Source organism: Globicephala melas, chromosome 17 (genome assembly GCF_963455315.2).
Source record: "Globicephala melas chromosome 17, mGloMel1.2, whole genome shotgun sequence".
NCBI classification, from domain to species: Eukaryota; Metazoa; Chordata; class Mammalia; order Artiodactyla; family Delphinidae; genus Globicephala; species Globicephala melas.
Genome location: NC_083330.1, coordinates 33,580,779 through 33,605,286, shown reverse-complemented (window position 1 = coordinate 33,605,286; position 24,508 = coordinate 33,580,779). Strand labels below are relative to the sequence as shown.

The window sequence follows — 24,508 nt, the reverse complement described above, 5'->3', positions numbered from 1 at the left end:
TAAATGTGATTTGAAACAGTATTTTCATATTCCAAAGTCTATTTTTGACCCAACATACTGTGTAATTAATGCTATATTGTATTATGTTATTTTCATTTAAATATTTTGTCATAAATTATTTCTCTTATGTGGCTATCATTTTTATTAGCTATATAATTCTCCATCAAATTGATGAATATTTTCTTTTGCTTGATTTTGCTCTTACAATAAAGATATAGTGATATTGTCACATACATCTTTACCTTTCTGTTAAATTTTATTCTTAGGATAAATTCCTAGATATGTAAGTGTTAAGTAAAGAATGATTTTTTAAAGTTGTCTTTGCTTCTGATAAGTTATTTCTTTTATTTAAATGATTTTCACAAGAAACCGTATAAGTAATGCATAAATATATACTAGTTGAAAAATCCTTGAACAACATAGTGAAACACCTCCTAATAGTGTATATTTTACTTATTCTGGTTGGCTGTGGTCTTTCAGGCTGTGTTTTCCTTAAGTAAGTACATTAATCCTATAATGGAGAACCTGACATAGAATCAGTCAGGTTCTGACTGAACCTGAAAGAATAATAGTTAATGAGTTGAAAGATGCCTTCTACCAGAAGATACATCATAGCTACCTTGCCCCACCAAAACAAAGAACATATTATATATTATAATGTTACACAGATGAAATTTTAAATTAATTGGTATAATTTTCTAGGATTTCACAATGAATACATTCGCAATGAATGCAGTCATGTTTACTATGTTAAGATCCTTTCTTAAGGACATTTAATAATGTAGTTCCTCATGGATATCTTCATCAGCTCAGCCTTTAAGTTTTCTACTCTGGAAAACCCTACTGGAAAACCCTTTAAATCTCATTTCTCCTGATCATGAACACCCCTCAGCTTACTCACTCTCATGATGGTTATTCATTCATTTATCCAACAGATAATGCCAAGTCTTCTAGATGCTGAGAATGGAGCAGTGTCTAAGAGACAGATAAGGTCTCTGTTTCCAAAGGGCTTACAGTATTGTTGAAGGAGACAGATAGGACAAAGCAGATAAATAGACATTGTTAGGTTGTAATAAATACTATGAGATAGTAAAACAGGAGGACAGAGATGGTCTTGGGCAGTAGGTTGGGTAAAGAGGGCTGCTATCTTAAGGTAAAAGATCTGTCCAAGCTTTTGAGCTAAGACCTAAAAGCTGAGGAATAAGCAGTCTAGGGAGCAATAGATGGAAATTCCTGGGTAAGCAAAATATTTGTCCTGTAAAATAGAAAGATGGCCAGAGGGACTGGAGTATAGTAAATGTGGCAGGAGAAGGACTTGTAGAAATCGTCAAGGCCTGATCAGGTTGGGCATTGTGGGTCGTGCTAAGAAATTTGGATTTTATTTTGTTTGCAAAATCAACCTTACTTTGGAGGTTGTTAAATAAGAGAGTGAAATGATGTGCTTTATTTTTTCAAAAGACCATCTGGCTGCTGTATGTCTAGTCCAAAGTCAATCTTCACCCCATCTCGTGATGACATCCAGTGTCTAGCACATACTAAATGCTGAACAACTAAGTTCAAATTATTCACTCTAAGTCCAATATCTTCTCATATGTAATCTCTCCTTGTTAACTGTCTATTTTCCCCACTCCACTGACCACAGGGAAGATTACTATTCATTAAAACTCATTTAGAGCATTACTGTTCTGGGAAGCCTTCCTAATCTGCAGAGCTGAGTGAAGTGCCCTCCTCTATGCAGCTTTTGGATTTTGTGCTCACTCTGTTATAATACAATCATGCCTTTTTGTAATTGTTCGTTGTTGGATGCCTCTCCTTCTATACAATGCTTAGCAATGCTTGTTTCTTTTTCTCACTTAATCTTCAGGGACTTTTTCTGATGATCTTCACATATTCTGTTCTATCTAAACTGCCTTTAACTGTCAGTGTATTTCATCATTTACCGAACTTTGAAGCTGAATCTAGGGAAGGTGGTCTCTCTAAAGAATCTTCCTAGATCACCCCAAGCCAACTCTGTACCCCTTTTACACTATGATAGCTACACTCTAGACAATTCTTATTTTGCACTGATAGTTGGCTTTTAAATACCTCCAAATTAAAATTGTTTTTATTATTAGACATGAGTTCTTTGAGGGAAGAATTTCATCTTACCTGTCTCTGAAATCCTGGCCTCTACTGCTATGTCTGTCACATAGTAAGTACCAAATAAGTGGTAACTATTATGAATCTGAGATTCTTAAAGCAGTGATCACTGATGTTTTCCATAAAGACAAACTACATCAGCATAAAAGATATTAAAATCCTCCATTCATAGTGTTTCCAAGAAACAAATATTTTTCAATCAGAAAATATATTTTTATCTTTGCAATGATTCATAGAAATAAATCTTCATATGTGAAAAACTGGATAGGATAGAAACTTTAGTTTTATATATTGGAAAAAACAAATAACTTCTTTTTAATAGTTCCTAAGAGCAGTATATCTAACTTTTACCTAATCGGTAATGATTTTTGTAATGATGTTCAAATGTAAATGCAAAGAGATGAGTTTTCCTAACTGTGATAGAGGGTCCATCCCTAAGACTTGGAAGGGCAAGAAGGGACAAAGAGACTGAAATGAAAATTAGAATGCTCACACAAAGATAGGTCTTTGTGTTTTTTATTTTTATTTTTGAACACATGGACAGCCATAATAGGAAAGTAGGAATTCAGCCAAATGAATGTCTGAACTGTCCCCTTTTTTGGTTAGAAGAGAACTAGCTGAATGGTCCCCTGGGTAAGAGATCAGCATCCCTATACCCACTTCCCTTTCCCTCACTCTTGCATTCTTAAAGCAACAACAACAACAGCAAAACAAGTATAACCAGAAAGGATAATGCTACTGTAATCAGTGCGCAGGCAGAGGAGGATGAGATTTTCAATCATAGTTATTTATTGGAGAAAAAACAATGCTGGTTTGACCATACTATAATTAAGTTTACAAACTCAAAACTCTTGAAACCCTAAAAAGAACACAAGAAGATCAGAGGCGACCTTGCTGCTGACCTGACCGTTCCATCGAAGGGGAGTGCAGAGGACTTGAGGAAAGCATGTGTTGGTCCAGAATCCAGATCCTGTTTGTCTCTGGTAAGTCTCTGGTCCAGAGTATTAGGTCCTTCATAGATTAAGGAGCTTTAAGATGCTGCTCTCCTCTGGAACTCAGCAGGACATAGGCCTCTGCACTGCTTATATTAAAACTGGGTGGAGATGTGTGAATATTCTCAAATAAATGAATTCAACGGAATGAATTCTTGCCAGTAACAGTTTCTGTAAGATACACATAAGACTTAATTACGATGAAGAGAAGAACAGAGACCAGTGTGAATCATTTCGTGATCATGTTTAAACTGCAGGGGAGATGCCCTTATTGTAAGACCACATAAAAGAGCCTGAAAAATGGGTGTGAAGGATGACAGGCTCTAGCTGTCACTGGCTAGATGCTCTGCAAACACAAAAACTGGTATTTCTAATGTAAATATGCATGGCAAGAAAGAAAGAGAAATTTTTAGGTGGAACACATAATGAGGTTCTCCTTCTCCTTCTTCTTCTTCTTCTTCTTCTTCTCCTCCTCCTCCTCCTCCCCCCTCCCCCTCCCCCTCCCCCTCCCCTCCTCCTCTCCCTCCCCCTCCCCCTCTCCCTCCCCTCCCCTCCCCCCTCTCCCTCCTCCCCCTCCCCCTCTCCCTCCCTCCCTCCTCCTCCTCCTCCTCCTCTTCTTCTTCTTCTTCTTCTTCTTCTTCTTCTTCTTCTTCTTCTTCTTCTTCTTCTTCTTCTTCTTCTTCTTCTTCTTCTCCTTCTCCTTCTCCTTCTCCTTCTCCTTCTCCTTCTCCTTCTCCTTCTCCTTCTTCTTCTTTTTCTGATTACTCCAGAAAAACCAAACACCACACAGGAACAAGATAGTAGGACAGGAAATCCCCTGTACCTGCAATTTTGTTTAGTCACTTATTAATAGGAGTAAGGAGAAGGGTGGCAGACAGGAGCAAGTGCTGCCAGCTGAGAGTTAATGCAACCACTAAACAAGAAAACCAAGAGAAAATGAAAACTTGGAGCCCAGTTATCTTTCACTGGACAGAAGTGGATCTCATTCACCACTAGCAAAAGCAAGCATGATGAGGTGGAAAGGCCATGGAGACTGGAGTCAGAAGACATGACTTTGAGTCCTGAGCTCTGTTACTTACTATGATCTTGGATAAATCTGGTAGGTCACTTTGAGCTGTTTTACTCAACTCAAAGAAAATAATGATGTTATCAGAAGCAACAGTTTTACAGCATGTGCTATAGTAAATGAGATAAGATTAGCAAAACTAATTTGTTATTACCTTTTCAATAAAAATAGACCAAACTCAAGTGATCATGGGAACTGCTCCATCCTTACAACTCACCATCTCAAATTAAAAACATTTACCGAAAATCTTCTTCCAAGCACACCCACACTCTAATCTCCTCTCTTTGCAATTAGTTTGCAGAACAGCTTTCTGATTGCCCACCATTATTCTAGTCAGCTGTAGGCCAGCTAAGGTGACCAATCAGGGATCTGAAGTAGACAGACAGATGGGAATTTCAAGTACTTTGGGGAAGCGGGTGTGTATTACTATAGATTTTTTTTTTTTTTTTGCGGTACGCGGGCCTCTCACTGTTGTGGCCTCTCCCGTTGCGGAGCACAGGCTCCGGATGCGCAGGCTCAGCGGCCATGGCTCACGGGCCCAGCCGCTCCGCGGCATGTGAGATTCTCCCGAACCGGGGCACGAACCCGCGTCCCCTGCATCGGCAAGCGGACTCTCAACCACTGCGCCACCAGGGAAGCCCTACTATAGATTTTTCACAGTCTGTTTTGCTGTGCTCATTAGTTGGCTTCTTTCCCTTTGGATTCATTTGTATAGCACTTTTCCACATTTGTACTTTCCTTTGCAGTTATCCTGACCAACAACTATGTGCAGTATGTGACATTATAGAGCTGCTTTCCCACAACCTGGAAAAGATTGACTCTTATTAGAGTCCATTTCAAAAGGGCCACATTCATGCATAACTAGTGAAAGACCAACTTGGCTAAACAGAGTCCCTATTTTAGCATTTGAAATCCCTGAACTAGGTTTATGATAAAAACAAGACCAAGAGGTAATCAAAAAGGCTTGGCTGTTGTTCATTAGTGCCACTGAATATAAGAAGCTATTAACTTCCCTTAGCTTTGAAAACATCAACAGACCACAGTGATTTGATTTCTAACCTGGATGCCATAATGACTGATGAGTTCAGTTCACTGAAACAAGACAAGGACACTATAATAAAGATTAACCCTGAACATGGCCAAGAACCTTATTACCAAATGTCTGGGGTAGGGAAGTGGAGTCAGGGAGAAAAAGAAAAAAAAAAGACTTTTAGCACTAATCTTGAGGTACAGAGATTTGGAATAAAATGGAATGGACTTGGTGTTACCTAAGAAACTGACAATTTGTACAGATTATATCAAACTTTGCCCTGTGATTAAGATCCCTGTGGTTTGTGTAGAGAATTACCCATGAACTCTTAAGTTAGCTAATAAAAACCTGAAAGAAAAATAATTAATATATTCATCAAACATGTTTACAAACATTTCTCTAGATTCAGTTCTCCTCAAATACCTAATGCTAAATTTGTAAAGGTTGATTAGGGCAACTGTACTGAGACCTAATATTAGGCCTCAAAATATTTTTCTTCCGTCTTTTTTTCTTGTTTTTACAGGGAGTTAGAGTATCTATAAATGTGTGGCAGTTTGGGAATCAGACCTAGGAATATCTAATCTGGAGTGTTACCAAAGGTGGAAATAAAAGGTTAAAAAAGAATAAAAGAGTAAAATCAGATTATATATTAGGATATTGTGGACACAATCAATCCCAACACAAGTCTTACTAGACAAACTTCTCAGATGAATTTGTTGTAGACACAATCTTAGCTCATGGAGCACATATTGGAGCAGTCAACTCAGGCCCCTTGAAAACCATTCATGTTACAGATATAGTAGCATAAACATAACTGAAAATTTTCTGTCTGGTCCCTAACCTTGGCTATGAGCAGGTTAGACCAGGAAATCCTATACCTATTTTTGTGGCTCCATCTTAACTTGCCATAGGGAATGAGAACCACTACTATTGATGTTGCCTGATCTGCATTGTGTGGTCTTTAACTGATAAATATGACAGTAATTATATTTCCTTCTGATCTGTAGTTAGTGCAACAACAATAGTGGAGAATGAACTTTGATTATGATGACAAACTTTGTTGTAAACTTTCATGTATTAATTTACTTAATTCTCACAATGCTCCCATATTATTTTCCTCATTTTTTTCTAGCAACGAATCTGGCACAGAGAAGTACAAATTGATCATAGTTATCCTCATGAAAAATATCTCAATTAAGGCAAAGAGCAGTGGACCATTTCAAATTTACCACAGCAACAGCATCACTAGCTAGGAAAGAAAGCATACCTAGAATGACATAATAAGCCACATTTGTGAGCAAATAAATGATGGTCACGATAGGCACAGACACAGAAATGGCCAATGGTAGATTCCTAAAAAAAATGTAAAAGACATTTTACTGTTTGAACATTCAAAAAAAACCCCAGGATTATAAGAATTGCATCCAAATAGAAGATTTTCTTGTTGGTAGAGATGGTGATTCTCCTCAGAGTTTAGGACAGTTTCTCCAAGATATCTTTTCTCTCTCTTTCTCTATAATCCATTAAAAAACTGTCATCCTGAAATAAACTGATGTGGTCCTTCTTTTGAAAAAGTCAAGTATATTCACTTTTCCTATAGCATATTTACAGCTACAGAAAAGTCATTAAGCTTCGCATCATAGAAAATACATTCCATATCCTTGCTAGGTGATGAAAGAAGAAATTCTGAGGCACTTACAGTGCACCAGGCAAGATTTTTGCCCTCATAATCTGAACCCAATGTTATGGCTGTGAACATGTCTCATAGGTGGCACAAAGGAATTAAGGTTGCTACTCAGGTGAGTTTCAGAAAAAGATATTACCTTGGATTATTTGGAGGAGAGTCAGGAGAGAATGAATGTGTGAGAGGGATTCTACTTGTCCTTGCTGGCTTTGAACATGGAAGAAGGGGACCATGAACTGAGGAGGTAGGCAGACCTTAGAAGCTGGGAACAACCCTTAGCTGACAGCAGCACAAAATGGGGACTTCAGTCCTACAGCTTCTAGGAACTGCATTCTGGTAATAAGCTAAATGGGCAAGTAAGTGAATTCTTCCCTAGAGGATCTAGAAAGGAATACATTGGCTACATTTTAAATTCATGAGATCTGTGTCAGGTTTCTGACCTACAAACATATAATAAGCAAGCAAACAAACAAATAAATAAAAATATATATTAGGGCTTCCCTGGTGGCGCAGTGGTTGAGAGTCCGCCTGCCGATGCAGGGGACACGGGTTCGTGCCCCGGTCCGGGAAGATCCCACATGCTGCGGAGCGGCTGGGCCCATGAGCCATGGCCGCTGAGCCTGCGCGTCCGGAGCCTGTGCTCTGCAATGGGAGAGGCCACAACAGTGAGAGGCCCGCGTATGGCAAAAAAGAAAAAAAAATATATATATATATATAATAACAAATAAAGTTTGCTTTTCTATTGTATACTATGCCCAAGTAGTGCCATAGAAATTGTTGAGGAGGAAGAAATTTTCCTCTACCCTTGTAGGTTCTTCTGGCTGGTCTAAGAATTAAACTGACCTGAGACAGATTAGCAGGAAGAATCGAACAAAATTTTAATAACATGTTTAAGTGGGAGAGACCCAGGAAAACTGAGTGAATCACCCATATTGCCAAAGCCCTCATCTTAAGTACTCTCTTCAGCTAAAGACAAAAGAGGATTTGGGGGGTAGTGGTTTGGAACTTCAAAGGAGAAGAAGGCAATTGACATGGAAGTGGAAAAGTAAATCCTTGGTAAATAAATATTTGCTGAGCCATGCAGAGAAAATGGGACACAGAATACATGCTGATCTCTAGGCCTTGTCTACTCTCTCCCACCAAATCTAGCTCTATTCTGGGAACAGAACCTCTACCTAGAACTTCAGGCAGCTAATGAGGGAGGTTAAAAAAAAAAAAAAAAAAGACTCCCCAAGTCTTCTGTTTCTTTAAAAAAAAATCAGCCTAAAATAATCCATTTTGGGGTAGGAAATTTTGCTTTTCTACAAAATCAGCATGGTTATATCTCAAAAAATGTATGTTGAGAGAAAGCCTCAAATTGCAAATGTATATATTATGAAATGATACTTCTATGGATATACTCATATGAAATAAAATTTTTTTTTAAATGCACGGGACAATTAATATTTGCCTCAGGCTAGTTTTTTACTCTGGGAAGAAAAAGGTGGAGGTGATGGGAGGGAGGTAAAGAGATGGGGTTATAGTTCTATTTATAGTATTTTATTTCTTTAAAAATGTCTGAAACAAATATGGTGCCTAGTATGTGTGGTACATGGAGACTTTATTACATTCTGTACATTTTAGATATGTCATAATTTGAAAAAGAGCAAGTTTGCTGGGAGGTATTAACATATCTAAAGAATAAAGCAATTAGAATGGTGACAGAGGGTCAGAGAAGCAACCGTTGCAGTCTCCACTCCGGTATTTCTTGGATGAGACAGTACTCAAGTCTAAAGCCTTGATTATGTTTTCTCTGTTGGATCAGAAACCCTTTATTCTGTGTTCTTTTGCTTATAATTCATGTTTCAGCACAGATCTGACTATTGGAAAAGAATATGTTACTCAAAAATCATAGAAGCCCAGCGACATTTCTATTTCTCATCCTTAATGAATAAATTGGTAATGCATTCTCATTTTATTTAACAGTCTTAGAATCTGTGTGTACCCATCTGATGGATGGATCCACTCTCAGCTTAATGCCAAGATCCATGTATGATTTTATAAAACTGAACGCTAGAACCTGAAATTCAATACGGTAATATAAAAACACCGTGTCAGGCCACTTGGGAAATAGCCAACTGGCCTTCTCCTGGCCGTACTCTCAGTTCAACTTGCGTCAGTTTTTTTTCTAATTTCCATATCATGTTTAGTGAAGATTTTTCACCCCACCTAAGGCCTGACTGTTTTTTGTAGACCTGTACATTATGGACACTTGTTTATGTTTTGGTTTTTTCCTTTTATCCCTAATCTGATCTCTCCTTAAGGGCAAGAATGCTTCTTTTAATTTTTCTTTTTCTCCTCTAAGAGTTAAATACACGTTTGTTGAAAAAATAATTTTGTGAAGGTTTTGGTTTAATTTGGGGGTATCCGAGTTTTGGGTGGCACTCATTTTCATGACTTAAAAGTACATTAATAATAAATAAAACAGCTACTACAATTGGAATGTTTTTAAAAAGTGGGTATCTCACAAAAGTAGCAAGCTCATAAGAAAAGGTATATTCATTACACAATGGTATTAATATTGACTTTAGACCTATAAATCCCAATTCTGAAATGCTCTTTCATTGAATTTTTGCTATTGGTAGATCCTTAAAAATTCCACCTCAGGATCACTCTCATTTAATGGCTGAGAAAACTGAAACTTGGCATAGTTTCAGTAATTTTCTCAAGTGGCTCTCAACTACTAGAGTCAAATTAGAACCTAGGGCTCCTAACTTGATATTATAGTGCCTTTTCCATAGTCTGTTGCTATGGTGATTTTTTCATACGTATCTAAGATTTCGAAGACTTGCATTCAAGATGGTGAGGCAGCTTCTCAAGGACAGGCGCATGTCCTCTTGGTCTTTGTATAGCTAATGCTTAGCGTTGTGCGAAGGCTGGAACCAGCATTTGTCAAATGGAAGGTTTAATGCGTGCCTTTCCTGGGTAACCTTGAGAAAATCACTTCATCTTCCCAGTTCTCATTTCCTGATCTGTAATGTGTTAATAACACTTGCCTTACTTATTCTACAGGTTGTTTATTTTTTAGCAGATATTTATGTTTGTTTATTAAGGAAATTATTATAGTGTTTCAAAATGGTAACTTTATTATGATATATATATATCATAATTACCATTTAGGAAAATATATTTATATACATTGAAAACATATATATGCATTGCTTTATTTAATATATTTTTCAGTTACTATTTTAAGGCTTTATATGTATAAATTATTTATGTATTTATATACCTGTATATGTCTAAATATATATGTATAAAAGTATATTGTTAAATCTTTTACTGCAAATCATTACATACAGGTACATAAGGAGTAAAGGAGTATTTTTAGATCTTGGGTTTTTTTTGTTTTGTTTTGCTTTGTTTTATTTTTCTGTAAAATGACTAAGCTATTTTAAGCCCCAAATTGTAGAAATTATTTTCGGCCACAGACAACTGTTGGTGCTTTTTGACATTCTCTCAAATCATGTTTTAACAGATTCCTTTTACTTTTGAAAGAAAATTTGTTTCTAATAATCATTGTTAATTGTGTATTTTGACAACGTTGCCTGTAAATATATATCTTTAAAATATTTATGACATAACTTGTCTACTTAAGTAAATATTCTTGATTTTGCCTATTCCGAATTCAGACCTTACAGTCAGAATAATAAAAAAAAAACCTTAATGATGTATTTTATGAATAAACTATATTTAGATTTCCTAAAATGTCCATTAGGTAACACAGGCAGATTTTGATGATTAAATGAGAAAATTATGCTGAAAAAGCTACTGAACACTGAACAGTTAGATGAATTTACTTTTTTGTGGTCAGTATATTTCATAGTGACTACATCTGAGACTCCATAATATTTTCTTTGAACTGTGATATTAGTTAACTTAAAGCCTACAGAACATTCTAGCTTAGTCTCTAAGAATTACATAGCTGGTTAATATTCACGTAATATAGTAGTTAATATCCATTTAACTACTCTGTGGGTATTTAGTGGTTGTTTATTTACTTACATATGCCTAGCTTCTGATTTTACCTTTAAAAATGAAATAGCCACCCACAAATATAATTAAGATGAGGCTCAAGACTTTGCATACGTGGAGATATCCTGCATCCTGGGGCCCCACTTCACAGTCATGCAGTAACAAATATTAAGATGTCTGTAGAGAAAATTAATATAGTGACTGAAATACAGCATTATCCTAATTGCCTCACAGGAAGAAGTTCTTGCAAGAATCGGTTCAGGAAGAACTCTCAATAAGATAAAAGTCCATTGCTTAAAAAACAAAAATCCTGTACTTAAGAAAATGAAGCTACTTTCTACTGATAAAGAAATAGATGTTACATAGTAGTTTATACACTATTTTTATTTTTTCTACACTTCCTTACCCTATGATTCGAGAGACTTGTTGAGTTCTGAAAATGATCCTAAAGTATGTATAGAGTTAGGTCCCAATGTCTGATCTGGATCTACCAGTCTTCTCTTCTACTTATGTGGAAAAAATTAAGTCCACCCTGTTGCACAACTCCAGGCACACCATTCACATGGAATACATCTCTCATTTTCCTATCCTTGTACTTTTGCTTATGATGTTTTCTGCACATGAAATGCTCTATTGTATATGCCCTTATATTTCTGTTTGTCAAAATCCAAACTTTCAAAGTATGTCTTGATAGTCACCTTCTCTAAGAAACTTTTTCTGATCCCTAATTCAAATGTGAGCTCTCTCATCTTCGAAATATTATAGCACATGTTTATACTTTTCTGATGGAATATCATTTTTGATTATGCTTTTATATGCATTTCATACTCTCAGTAGAATATAAGCTAATTGAGCAAGATTTTATTTCTATGTCCCCACAGTTTTTAACATACAGAAGATTCATAACTGAACAGAACAGAATCAACTATAATTATATAGTTATAGTTTAACTATAAACTGTCAGTAGGTGATGAACCTGAAGTTACCAGTTATTTTTGATAGAATTTATATGTAAAATTGATATGAAATAAATGAATGCAACTTTCAGAGAGATAAAAACCTTAAGTTAAAAAATTTAACATTGGTTATACAGCAGAAACTAACACACATTGTAAAGCAATTACACTCCAATAAAGATGTTAAAAAAATTAATATTATCAGAAAAACAAATGGCCACTTTCCACAAATAGAAAGGCCCTCGGCTAAATTTGAAACATTAGGGACTTCCCTGGTGGGGCAATGGTTAAGAATCTGCCTTCCAATGCAGGTGACATGGGTTTGATCACTGGTCAGGGAATTAAGATCCCATGTGCCGCTGGGCAAATAAGCCCGCATGCCGAAACTAGAGAGAAGCCCCCGTGCCACAATGAAGAGCCAGCGCACCACAACGAAAGATTACCAAAAGAAAGATTACCAAAAGAAAGATTACCAAAGTCAGATGAGACAGTAAATCCGTGAAATGTTTCCAAGATATATGCATAGCTTGCCCTGACTTCTGGATGGATGATCCCAACTATGCATAACATAAAGCCCAAAACAGTAAAAAAAAAAAAAAAAAAAAAAAGTCCAACGATGACCCAAATAATCAGAGAAAGCCCAGTGGAGGCATTATGCATAAGGACCCTCTTGTGGGAATACAAATGTGCCTGAACCAACCATATGCTCCACTACGAGACAGATGCCATTCAGTACAGTAAAGTTCTGTTTCATTTGGACTTTTTCTTCTTGGTGAGACAGGTTTACCACAGCATAGAGAAAAATGACCAGCCATTTTGTGCTGGAATCACACCTGTGGGTTGATGAGGGGGAGAAAAATATGCTATTCATAAGATGGTACAAGAAGATGGCAAAAACAGTTCTTGGCAACTGTTCTATCTCCAAAATGTATCTTGACTCTGCCACTTCTCTCCACGTTCACTGCCAAGACCTTTGTCCAAGTCACACAGCTCCCAACTGAACTATTGTACTGTAATAGCCTTCTAACTAGTCTCACTTCCTTCATTCTTAATTCCTTAAAAATCTGTATCTGCATGTAGTAGCCTGTGTGATTTTTAAAAATTCAAATCATTACATGACTACTCTTCTAAAAACTCTCCATAAAGTTCCCTTTGCATTTGAGATTATATGCACACACTCCCTCCCATGGCCTATACTGGGGCCCAGAGTAGGCCACCCCAAAATATGTCTCAATGGCCTGTTGGTTATTTTGAATTAAAGTTATTTAGAAAACGGCTGATGCAGGAGGAGCACTTTGACCCTCTTCTCTGTCTCCCTGAAAGCAGGAAATAAATCTCTCATATGAAAGGTTTTCTCCCTGCATCTGGAGATGGTATGTATCCCTTATCACCAGAGATCAAAGAATTCAGGGCAGAGAAGCCTGTATAAACAAGTCTTTTTACTTCTTTACTAATTTGCTACCCAAGCACAAACTTTGCTTAAATTCCTTACTAATTAAGCACTTAAAGCCTAAGTTTCATTGTCCTCATAAATTCATTGTTTCTTTTTCTAAAACATATAAATGCTGCCTGCTTTGGTCCCTTCTTTTGTCCCATTTCTATGAGACCTCTGTGCACTTGATTAAAATTTGTTTCTTTTCTTATGCTTTCTTGTGTCAATTTTATTATTAGTCCTGCCACAAGAACTCAGGAGGGGCAGAAGGGGAAATTTCCACCTCCTTGACACTTGTAAAGCCCTGTATGACCTTGTTCCCCACTACTCCATCTTGTATACTGTTTCAGTCACACAGACCTCCTTCCCATTCCTCAGAAAAAGCCATGCTTTCCAACTCAGAGATTTTGCATTTCTTGTTCTCTTAGACTAAATGGTCATATCCTAGCAAGGCTAGTTCCTGCTTCTCATTTAGGATTCAATTCTGATGACACCTCTTTATTAATTACTCTTTTTAAGGTAAGTCTCCACTGCTAACTCACTATTACTACTTCCTCTTGGTCATTAAAGCTCTTATAACAACCTGTAATTATTTAATACATTTATTTTGTTTGTTGTCTTTTTGCCCCACTGTAAAGTAAGCACTCTAAGGACAGATATTACATCTCTCCTTATTACCATTGATACTACAGGACCTAGTAATAAATAACTGAATAAATATCTCTTGATAAATAATACTAATACCCTCACTTCACATCAAATCTTGTGTTATTTGGCTTGATTTTTCAGCACAGTAAATTTAATATGAATTTTCCAACATCTGCACATTTTCACCATGCTGTGTTTTTATAGACAATGCATATTCATCTCTTTTGATAATGGACTAAAGAATTTGTAAAATTGTCCAGAAAACTGATGATACCTGAATACATGAACATTTTAATTTGTACTGAGGTAGGAGATAGATGGGCCCCTGGGTGAGCAGCTGGAGTCTGTTCCTTATGGACTGATACTCCAACATGAAGATAGGAGAGGCTGAGACCTGCCCAGATAAGAGATGAGAGACCACATATTCCTCATTCTCGAAGTCAAGGAGACCTTCCCAACTAAAAAGCTCCTTGGAGGTCAAAAGGGGAGTGATGTCAAGCTACCCATAGGCCTCTTCGCTGGAATCCATCTTGGCTAAGAGATGTGGGCACTCACGGGAGTGTTACCGAGTCCAAGCTCGCTCTGCTCGCCATACGACAAGCCAGTTAATCAGAGATGAAGTGTTGAGGCAAGGAATACGACTTTATTCAGAAAGACCGAGAAGATGGCAGACTAATGTCTCAAAGTAACCATCTTATCAGGGTTTGGATGCCAGTTTCTTTTATAGCACAGAGAAGGGGAGGAAATGAAGAAGTAAACTAAAAAGGTCATAAGTTTTGCAAATATCACCTGGAATGGCCAACCTCGGGGATGGGATGTGTTAATTTCTTCTTTCTTGCAGCCATCTACAGGTGGACAGAGTCCTGATGTTACCCTGAAGAAAGGCACTTTGGTTTAACGTTCAGGTAGAGGCACAGGGTTCCCCGAGGCAGGCCATTATGTATAGACAGTATCCTTTTAGTGAACAAAAGCAGCAGAAAGCAAAGGTTAAAGTAAAAGGAACAGATCCAATATATAGTCAGATTTAGCTCTTCCCTGTAACAGGAGGGTCCTGAGATGTACCAAATACAGACTCCGAACCAGGCAAATCAAAATGATTGGCCAAAGGAAACCCGGAAGAAATGCCCCATATAAGTGATTTAAACTACCACGAGGGTGCGACTCTCTCTCTGAGTCTGCCCATGTGTCTATCCACACATACTGTACTCTTTTTACTCCTAATAAACACTTTACCTGTTTCACTACTTTTATATTTGTGGGAATTCTTTTCTGCAAAGCCAAAGGGCCAGGGCCTTGTCACTGACCACTGGTCTAGTAGCTAGGATTTGGAGCTCTCATTGCCAGGGTCCGACCTCAATCTCTGGCTGGGAACCAAAACCCTGCTTTAAGCCACTGCAGGCCAAGACACCCGAGATCAGTACTATTGTCTGATGAGTAATATTATTTTCGGTTTGAACATACAATATGCTTTTAATTTCATATCCTGTGCAAGTTTACCTTTTTAATAATAATACTATGCTATTTACTCATGGTCAGCTTCAATAGTGTTAGAAATCTTTCTTCTTAAACACCATAGCTTTCTATTACAAAGAAAATATCTGTTCATTATAGAAGCAAACTTAAATACAGATAGTTTAGAAGCTTAAACAAAATAACCATAATCTCAACACATAGAGATTATTGTTATTAATCTTTACAAATGTTCTAAGTACCTATGTAATTTATAAATTTTGAATTGCAGTGTAGAAATTTTAGGAAACACAATTTTCACTAACTGTATTATCACATTGTAATGACATTAAATATTTTTCTATAATTCCATGTTAATGATATATACATATTCTATTATGAAGAAATGCCATAATTTATTTAACAGTATTCAAGAAATAGCAATTTGAGCAGGTTTGCGGCAGGCATTCTGATAGGCTCATTGACAGCCACTGTGAATAAGACGTAATTCTTGTCCTCAAAAGTTAAAAGTCTAGTGGAGGACATAGACCAAGAGCTAGGTAATTGCTAGACAAGGAGCTAAAACTGTGAAAGAGGTGGGTTTATTTGTTCCCTATTTACGTTATAACAATAAAAATTTATTCTTTTTCAGTTCTGGAGGCCAGAAGTCCAAAATCAGTTTCACTGGGCTAAAGTCCAGTTATCAGCAGAACTGGTCCCTTCTGGAGGTGCTGAGGTGAGAATCAGTTTCCTTTCCTTTTCCAATTCTAGAGCTGTATTCTTTGCATTTCCTGGCATTCTTTGAATTTCCTTCATTCTCCTTCCTCCATTTTAGAGCTAGCAGCATAGCATCTTCAAATCTGTCTCTGCTTCCTTGGTCACATATTCTCTTTCTTCTGTAGTAAAATCTCCCTCTTCTTCCCTATTTAAGGACACTTGTGATTACATTTAAGGCCATCTCCAAAATCCAAGATAATCTCCTCAATGTAATCACGTTTGCAAAGTCCCTTTTGTCATCTGAGGTAACATTCACACGTTCCAGGGATTACGATCTGGATATCTTTGGCAGCTATTATTCAACAGTGGGTAAAGAGAGCTAGGGGAGCACATGGGAAAAGACTTACACCTAGGGTCACGGAAAGCTGGGTGCAGTGGTAGATGCCAAAGGTGAGAGTTTTCAAAAAAGTCTAGATTAGCCAGTAAAGGGGAAGAGAAGAATGGTCTTTTTTTTTTTAAACACCTTTATTGGAGTATAATTGCTTTAAAATGGTGTGTTAGTTTCTGCTGTATATCAAAGTGAATCAGCTATACATATACATATATGCCCATATCTCCTACCTCCTGCATCTCCCTCCCACCCTCCCTATCCCACCCCTCTAGGTGGTCACAAGCACCGAGCCTGATCTCCCTGTGCCATGCGGCTGCTTCCCACTAGCTATTTCACATTTGGTAGTGTATATATGTCTTACTCCTCCACCATCTTGAAGGACCCCCCAGAATGGTCTTATTAAAGTAAAAAAATAAGAAAAAGCTGAGGACCAGAGGACAGCTGGCATTTATGGAACTGTTGATAATTCGGGTGGATCAAGTTGAACAAGAAGAATTTAGAGGGATGAGAGGAAGGAAAGGAAAGCAGAAGCCAGAATTTGAAGAGCTTGTATCCTGGGGTAATGGAAAGCCAACAAAGTGTTTTCAAAGGTGGAGGGACAGACCTAGCTTGTGCTCTAGAAAGATACCTCTGGTTTCAGTTTGGAAAATGTATTGGGGAAGAAGCAATCATTCATGTATTCAATATTCAACAAATAATTTTTCAAACTACTAGGAGATGGTAGGCCCTAAAATACTTATGAGTCAAACATGGTTCCCACCTAAGTGTATGAAATCTATTTAGTGGAGGCAAAGCAAAAGATAATAAATAGTTAAACAAAATGTTTACAGTTTGAGAAATGGTTCAAAAGGAATACATGCGGTGATTTAAGAGAGCTTAACTGGGAACCGTACTTTATATATGGTGCTTAGGGAAGGCCTTTCTGAGGAGATGAGAGATGAGCTAAGATTGAAAGAGTGAGAAGATGCCAGAAGATTCCTGTCAAGAAAGGCACTATTTGTGAAAGAAAGAGAAAGGATGCCAGTGAACCTCAGTAGAACCAGCAAGAAGGCTGTGTTACATGAGAGCAGAGAGATCAGCACACTCAGACCTTGTAGATTTTTTTTCTAAGCATAATGAAAAATCATTGTGTGTTTTAAGTCAGAGGGTGACTTGGATGGGTTTACTTTTTAAATATCAGATGAGTATATAAAGAGATGCAGTTGATCTGAAGTATGATAATGAAACGGGGATGGAAAAAGTTGTCAGATTGAAAATATATCTTTGGAAATAGAGTTGACAAGACATGATTAGTTGGATATGAATGATGGGGAGTTCAAGAGTAGAGGGAGGAGAAGGCAAGGGAGAGAAGAATAAAGCTTAACTTGATAGATGGTGGTATTATTTGCTGAGATATGAAACATAAGAAGGAAAGCAAGCTTGGGGTATGTGTTGCAGTGAGGAATGAAAAGGTCAGTTTTAGAATGTGGAGTTTTCTGAGGAACATTCAAGTGGGTGGGCCTAGTATGAAGCAAATCTGGAGTTTAGGAGAAAGGGCTGACTTTGGGAGTCATTGAGGTCTAGATGACAATTAAGACCATAGAGGGGGATGAGGTAGAACAGAGAAAGGGTATAGAATGAGAAGATAACAAGGCTCAGACTGAATTGAGTAAGAACTTGACAAGGAGAGGACCAAATGTAGCAGAAAAACTAGGGACGTGTTGTGTCACAAAAGGGAAGAGAACCATTCATAAAGGAGAGAATGGTCAACCACAGCAAATAGGAGAAGGACTGAAAAACTTCCCCTGGACTTAGAAACTCAGAGGATGTGTTAGTGTTTTTTGGCAAGAGAAATTTCAGGGGAGTGGTTCAGACGGAAACCAGATTAACTGGGCTGAGGAGTGAAAAGAGAATGGCTAGGGAGGTACAAAAATGAGAATTGCTATAAACAGTTCTTTTAAGAAGTCTGGCCATAATTAACTTAAGCTATTGGTGGGAGTGTTAATTGATACAAACTCTTAGGAGGGAATTTGCCAATATTTACTAACACTTAAAATGTTCCTATTCTTTGATCCAAGTAGTTCAATTTCTGGACATAATATTTACTTATAAAAGTACAAAAGTAAATATACCTTTTCACATTGTTTCCAAGAGCAGAAAGTTGGAAAAATTACAATGTCCTTCAATAGGGAATAGAATAAATATTGGTACATTGCATAATGGAATATCATACAGTGGTTTAAAATAATGATGTAAATTTATAAGTACTGATATAAAAATGTTTAAGAAGTAAGTTTCAGAACAGGATACGTAAGCAGTTTATGGAAAAACAAAATCTGGAAATCTAATACTAGACTGTGAATTGTGGTTATTTTGGTGGGGGTTAGTGATCATGTGTACTTTCACTTTGTATACTGTATATAACTGTAATTTTTAATTTTTATGTTATTACTTTAGAAAACAGAGGGGGAAAAAAAGAAATCTGGCTGTAATGGAAAGAGGAAGGAGAAAGAGAGAAGTAGATGGAAAGAGGTAGATTAAAAAAATATGAGAAAGTCCTGAGCCGTTTAATTACTACTGGAAGGAGCCTGAAGAGGTGAGTGGTTGGAATGGCATGAGAGGAAAAACAGCACTCCAACAAGCTGGAGGAGAAATGGAGAAACAAAAAAATTAGTCTTAGAAGGAGGAAGTGCCTCTGTTAGCATAATAAGAGAGTAAGAAGACAAAAAAAAAAGAGAAAAAATTGTGGTTTCCATTCAACAAAGAATTGTGTGGTTCTTACCTAGTAGCATAGAGGATCATTTAATGATATCCTCTATTATTTGATATTTTTATGTTTCACACTTTTTGTTGTTTTAGGCCAGCATTTCTCAAAGTATGACAATGAGACTCCCTGTGACCCTTTCAGGGGGTCAGACATATTTTCATTATAATTCTAAGATGTTATTGCATTTCTTACTCTCACAGAGGAGATTTCCAGAAGCTACATGATATGTGATTTTGCAACTGATTGAATACATATATGGGAACCCAACACTCTTCTATTTACCTTCTTTAAACATTAAAACATTTGCAAAAATGTAAAACAATGTCGCTCTTCTCATCAATTATTTTTCATTTTGGAAAATATAATTATTTTTCATTAAGAAGTAATGGGCATATTATTTTTATTTTAAAACGATTTTATTCCTCAGTTTTAATTTCCACTATAGCAAATACTATGGATAGATATAATGCCATATAAGCAAAAGGTCTTTGACTCCTCAATAATTTTTAGACAATGCCTCAGTGAACATCATTGTGGCTTAATCTTCACACACCTATGATTATTACCTTAGAGTGATTCTTGGATGTTGAATTCCTGGGTCAAAAAATGCACAAAAGCCTAAGGAGACAGGATTAAGTGTAATGTGTTATTCTGGATGAGATCATGGAGCAGAAAATGGATATTAGGTAAAAACTAAAGGAATCTGAATCAACTGTAGACTTTAGTTAATAATAATATATCAATGTAGGTTCATTAATTGTAACAAATGTATCATACTAATATCAGATGTTAATAATAGGGAAAACTGAGTACAGGATATTTGGGATTCTATGTACTATTTTCTCATATTTTCTAGAAATCATAAACTATGGTAAAAAATAAAGCCTATTTTTTAAAATGTAGTATATTAGGGCCATAGGGCTGACACTAACACATTGCCAAAAACTTGGTGGTTTAGGAACAAAACATAAATTTATTCTTTCATAGGTCTGGAGCCCAGAAGTCCAAAATTATGTTGTCCACAAGACCACATTTCCTCCAAAGGCTATTGGGGAGAATCCTTCTTTGCTTCTCCCAGGTTTTGGTGGCTCCTGGCATCCTTGGCTTATGCATACGTCACTCCAGTTTCTGCTTCTGTCTTCATATAGCCTTCTCCTCTTCCATCTGTGTCTTCTCTTACCTTTTATAAGGACACCTTGTCATTGGATTTAGGGCCCATCGAGTCAATCTAGGATGGCCTCATCTCAACTTTCTTAATTTAATGACATCTTCAAAGATCTTTTTTCCAAAAAAGGTCACTTGAACAGATTCCAGGGGTTAGGTCTTCAACATATCTTTTTTTTTAAGTCCACCATTTGGCAAAATTCATGAAGCAATAATAATAATAATAAAGAGCATTCTAGTCAAAAGCTGGGGAATAATGCAAAAATAATAATTTTGGTTTTAAAAGGTACAGTCTGGGTCCTTCTTTCTGAATGTACTTTGCCAGCTGGGCTCTTTGCCTCTGAAGACCACTCTGAAATTGAGATCACACAGCGTGTGATATGCATGTAAAAGATCTAGGAAGGGTGAGTGGGCTGTCAAGGATTAAAAAGACTAAAGAGACTTGTGTGTGTGTCTGTCTTGTTTCCTGATGTACCTATATGCTAAGTCCTTGAACAGTGACTGGCACACAAAGGATTTCAGTAAATTTTGTTTAATGACTCAATGATGTGTCTGCCACCCTTTGGCATATATATCCCTACATTTATCTATCTATCCATCTATCTATCTATCTATCATCATCATTTTTTACTGTCCTGTATGTTTGTATTTTCCTCTACAACTAGAATATAGGTAACTTGAGAACACAGGTCCACACTGTAATTCTTTCTAGGCTGCATAGTCCCAACACATAAATTTCTATACAAGGGGCCCAATAAAGATGAATTAATTCTGATACCACCAATGACTGATTTATCTGTGAGTCTTGCTCATAGTTGCTATTTGCCCTTTTGGTTGGGATGACATTTATTTTAGTGTAAAATAATACAATGTTGGGTTTCTTTATAGCAGCTGCTCAAATGTGTCATCAAGGATTTTGCAAATGAAAGAAGAAGAATCTATTTAGTAACAGAAAGGGTTCAAGAGCTGATTAAGTAGGTCAGGTGGTTCTGCTGTTTGATTCAGCAGAATTCTTCCTAGAATCTGCAAATTAATATCTGGGTGACCTAGGGAAAATCACTTACACCTCCATAACCTCTCCTAATCTCAGTTTCCTCATCTATATTGTAGGGATAATCGTAGTACTATGTTCCTGGTGTTTTCAGAATTAATGATATTTGCTAAAACATTTGATAATGTAAGCTTTGTACAGAGTAAGCAGTCAAAAAAATTAGCTGCTATGTTATTCTTAACCATTCCAGTTGAAAAGACCATCTCTCTGCTAATTATCTCTCTCACATTTAAATCTCTGGTCTGGTGCTCTTTCATGCTTTCCAGACAACGGCTTACTTGATATCTCCAAGTGGCTGTCCAAAGTCTTCTCAAATTTATTATATCTGAAACAGATCTCCTTATTCCATTCCCCCAAACCAAGCATTAACCAAAACCAAATCAAATCAAAACAAAATTTCTTCCTATTCTCTTTCCTATCTACTAAACTACTTAGGTTCAAAACCTAGTAGTAATCCTTAATTCTTCCCTTCCCTCATATATAATCCATCACTAAATTGTATTGGTTCTAACTCTAAAATGCATATTGAATCTATTCGTCTCTCTGTCTAAACTGTCCCACTCTAGTCAAGGCTTTCTGAGGGGAGTCTCATTCTTGCCTCTCCCCTCCTCCACAATCCACTCTTCACCGAGCCATCAGTGGGCATAAATTTTTCCTTAAAACTCTTCAGCCGTTTTCCATCATGTTTAGAATAAAATTAAACTCCTAAATACACTTCACGTTCTGGACTGTATTTATCCTCCGACTATCTCATACCACCCTTCTCCATATTGCCCCCAGCTCTTCTTTTTGCCTGGAAAGCTCTTCCTCCACTCATTAGCATGGCTGGCTCATTCTCCTCCATAGTATTGCATTGTGAAGTGCCACTTGCTAAGAGATGTGTTTCCTACCACCCCGAGCAAATTAATTTTTTCCACCTCACACTCAAATTCTTTCTCACAAGACCTTGTTCATTTAATTTTTCGCTCTGTTTGTAATCTGTAATTGTCTTTTGTTTGTTTGTTTGTTTGCTAGATCATTGTTTCACTCAGCCAGGAAAAAGTAATTTTTTTGAGGTAAGGTCTTCCTCAAAATGACATTACTTGTACATCGTGAAATAAGTAGCCCAGTTTCCTTGCTTTCAAAAATGCCTAATTTTGTTTAATTAGTGTCAGGACAAATACAGATATTTTTAAAAGGCTTAATTCTCCCTGTTGAAGATAGTTTCCTCCCCTCATTTTTTTTTTTTGACTCAGAACATTTACTTTAGAAAACAGTATTGTAAACATTTTCTCGTCTCTTTCAAATGTACATAAATCCTTTTGGAGACTAAATAGGCCTTTGGTAACTATATAACCCAGAAATGTTTTTCTGAAGACGGGGCGGGGGGGGGGCGGGGGGGGGCGGGGGGGCATCTCTTAGAAATGTAATCATCAAAGAAGACTGTGCCCCATTTCTTAGTTTCTGTGAAAGGGTCAGGGCCTAACTTGGGGGAGGGGGGACACATGGCTCCAAGTTGCAAAACTATCTTGTATCATAAGATATGAAAAGTTTATTGTTCCTTTGGAAATTAGCTAACACAGCTAACAGAGAATTAGCTAACACAGAAGTTCACCCCAATTTGACCAGGTAAGTCTAGGATGAAATATATATGACAAACAGTGCTGGCAAGTCCTCTTACTTGAGAACTAGTTATTGTTTATCTTGAGGAGGTACATGAATAGGTTGTATCTGCTTGGCTACGTAGAAGGGTAACATTTATTTTTATCTTTTAGAGAGCTGACTGTGATGCCTATCACATTGTAATTTAATGCTTATTCAATAACTAAACTTTTATTTCTCTACTTACTTTGTGGAAGAGAACTTCTGGGCAGGGAAAATATTTTGTTTTTAATTATATTTTCCCAACATCAGTAGTAAATATACTTCAAGTTTAAAGAAAAATTTAACTGTTAAGTGCTTAATAAAGTAATAGCACTATGGCAAATAAAATTTCTAGTTAACTGATTTTTTTAAATTCTAATTGTCTTTAGTGGTCATACAATACACTCAGGGCAATTTTCAGTGTTCCAACCAATTTTCTTTTCTTTTTGCATTCTTTGATGGAAAATGCCTGTGCAGGTCTAGCTCCTTGATTTCATTTGTGAATCATTAAAATAAACAAAAAGGATTCATAATATCATTAGCAAAAGTTGCTTTTGAATTAGTGACAAAATAAGCCTTCTAAGGTAGTTCTCTTTAAAGAGCATATTTACTAGTAAATAGATTAATACAGATATAGCTGACATTCTCTACTTTGCTTTCATCACAGAAATATGTTAGACAGTTGGTTTTCTTCATTTAACCCAGTGTAATTCTCTTTACACAATGACTGTGGCAAGAATGATAATATGACTTCTAATGGAGAAAAGGGAAGTAATCTAAAAGAAGTTTCATGTTGATCAATGCTCAGGAAATAGCATACTTCAGATAGACATTACTTTAGGAATAAAGTAACTGTGTTATCTCATAGTACTTTGAAATACCTTGTAGGGGAGGAAGGAAAAACTGTTCCTCCATCTTCTTAGGGTCCCTGGCTAGGTCTGAACATTAAACTGACAAGACAGTTTAACAGGAGAAAAGTATATAAATTCTACTAATTTTTTACATATACATGTGAACCTTCACAAGAGAATGAGGAAGTGAGCAAGACAGGGAGGTTTCATGCCTTTTAGACAAAAAATAAATTTGTGAAGAAGTGACAATACAAAGGGGTTTGGGTTAGGGGTAGTAAATGATGAAGACAGATAAGGGTTAGTTTAACAATACGTGTTTGTACAGATTTCTTGGCCCTAAATTCCCTGTCTCTGGTAAGAAGCTCTTCCTTCCTCCTGATACAGAGAGGGTACATTTCACATGGGAGTTTTATGACCTGTTTTAGCAAAGAAGGGTGAGGAGGCCTTCAGAGTGACCTTCTGCTGTTTTCTCAAACTCCTTCAGCTTAAGATATTTTATATGCCAAGATGTTATATTTTAGAGTAATGTGTCCTGTACCCCATCAGCCTAAATAC

At 36.8% G+C, this 24,508-nt stretch overlaps 1 long non-coding RNA gene across 1 annotated transcript in view; it reads left to right on the top strand.

Annotated features, from left to right (window-relative positions):
* The window catches only part of LOC132593730 (uncharacterized), a 103,845-nt gene that overhangs the window by 39,811 nt on the left and 39,526 nt on the right, over window positions 1-24,508 (top strand). Inside the window, exons 2-3 of the long non-coding RNA XR_009559501.1 lie at window positions 16,063-16,146; window positions 18,955-19,093. This is a non-coding gene — a long non-coding RNA (uncharacterized lncRNA). The remainder of the gene's footprint in view (window positions 1-16,062; window positions 16,147-18,954; window positions 19,094-24,508) is intronic.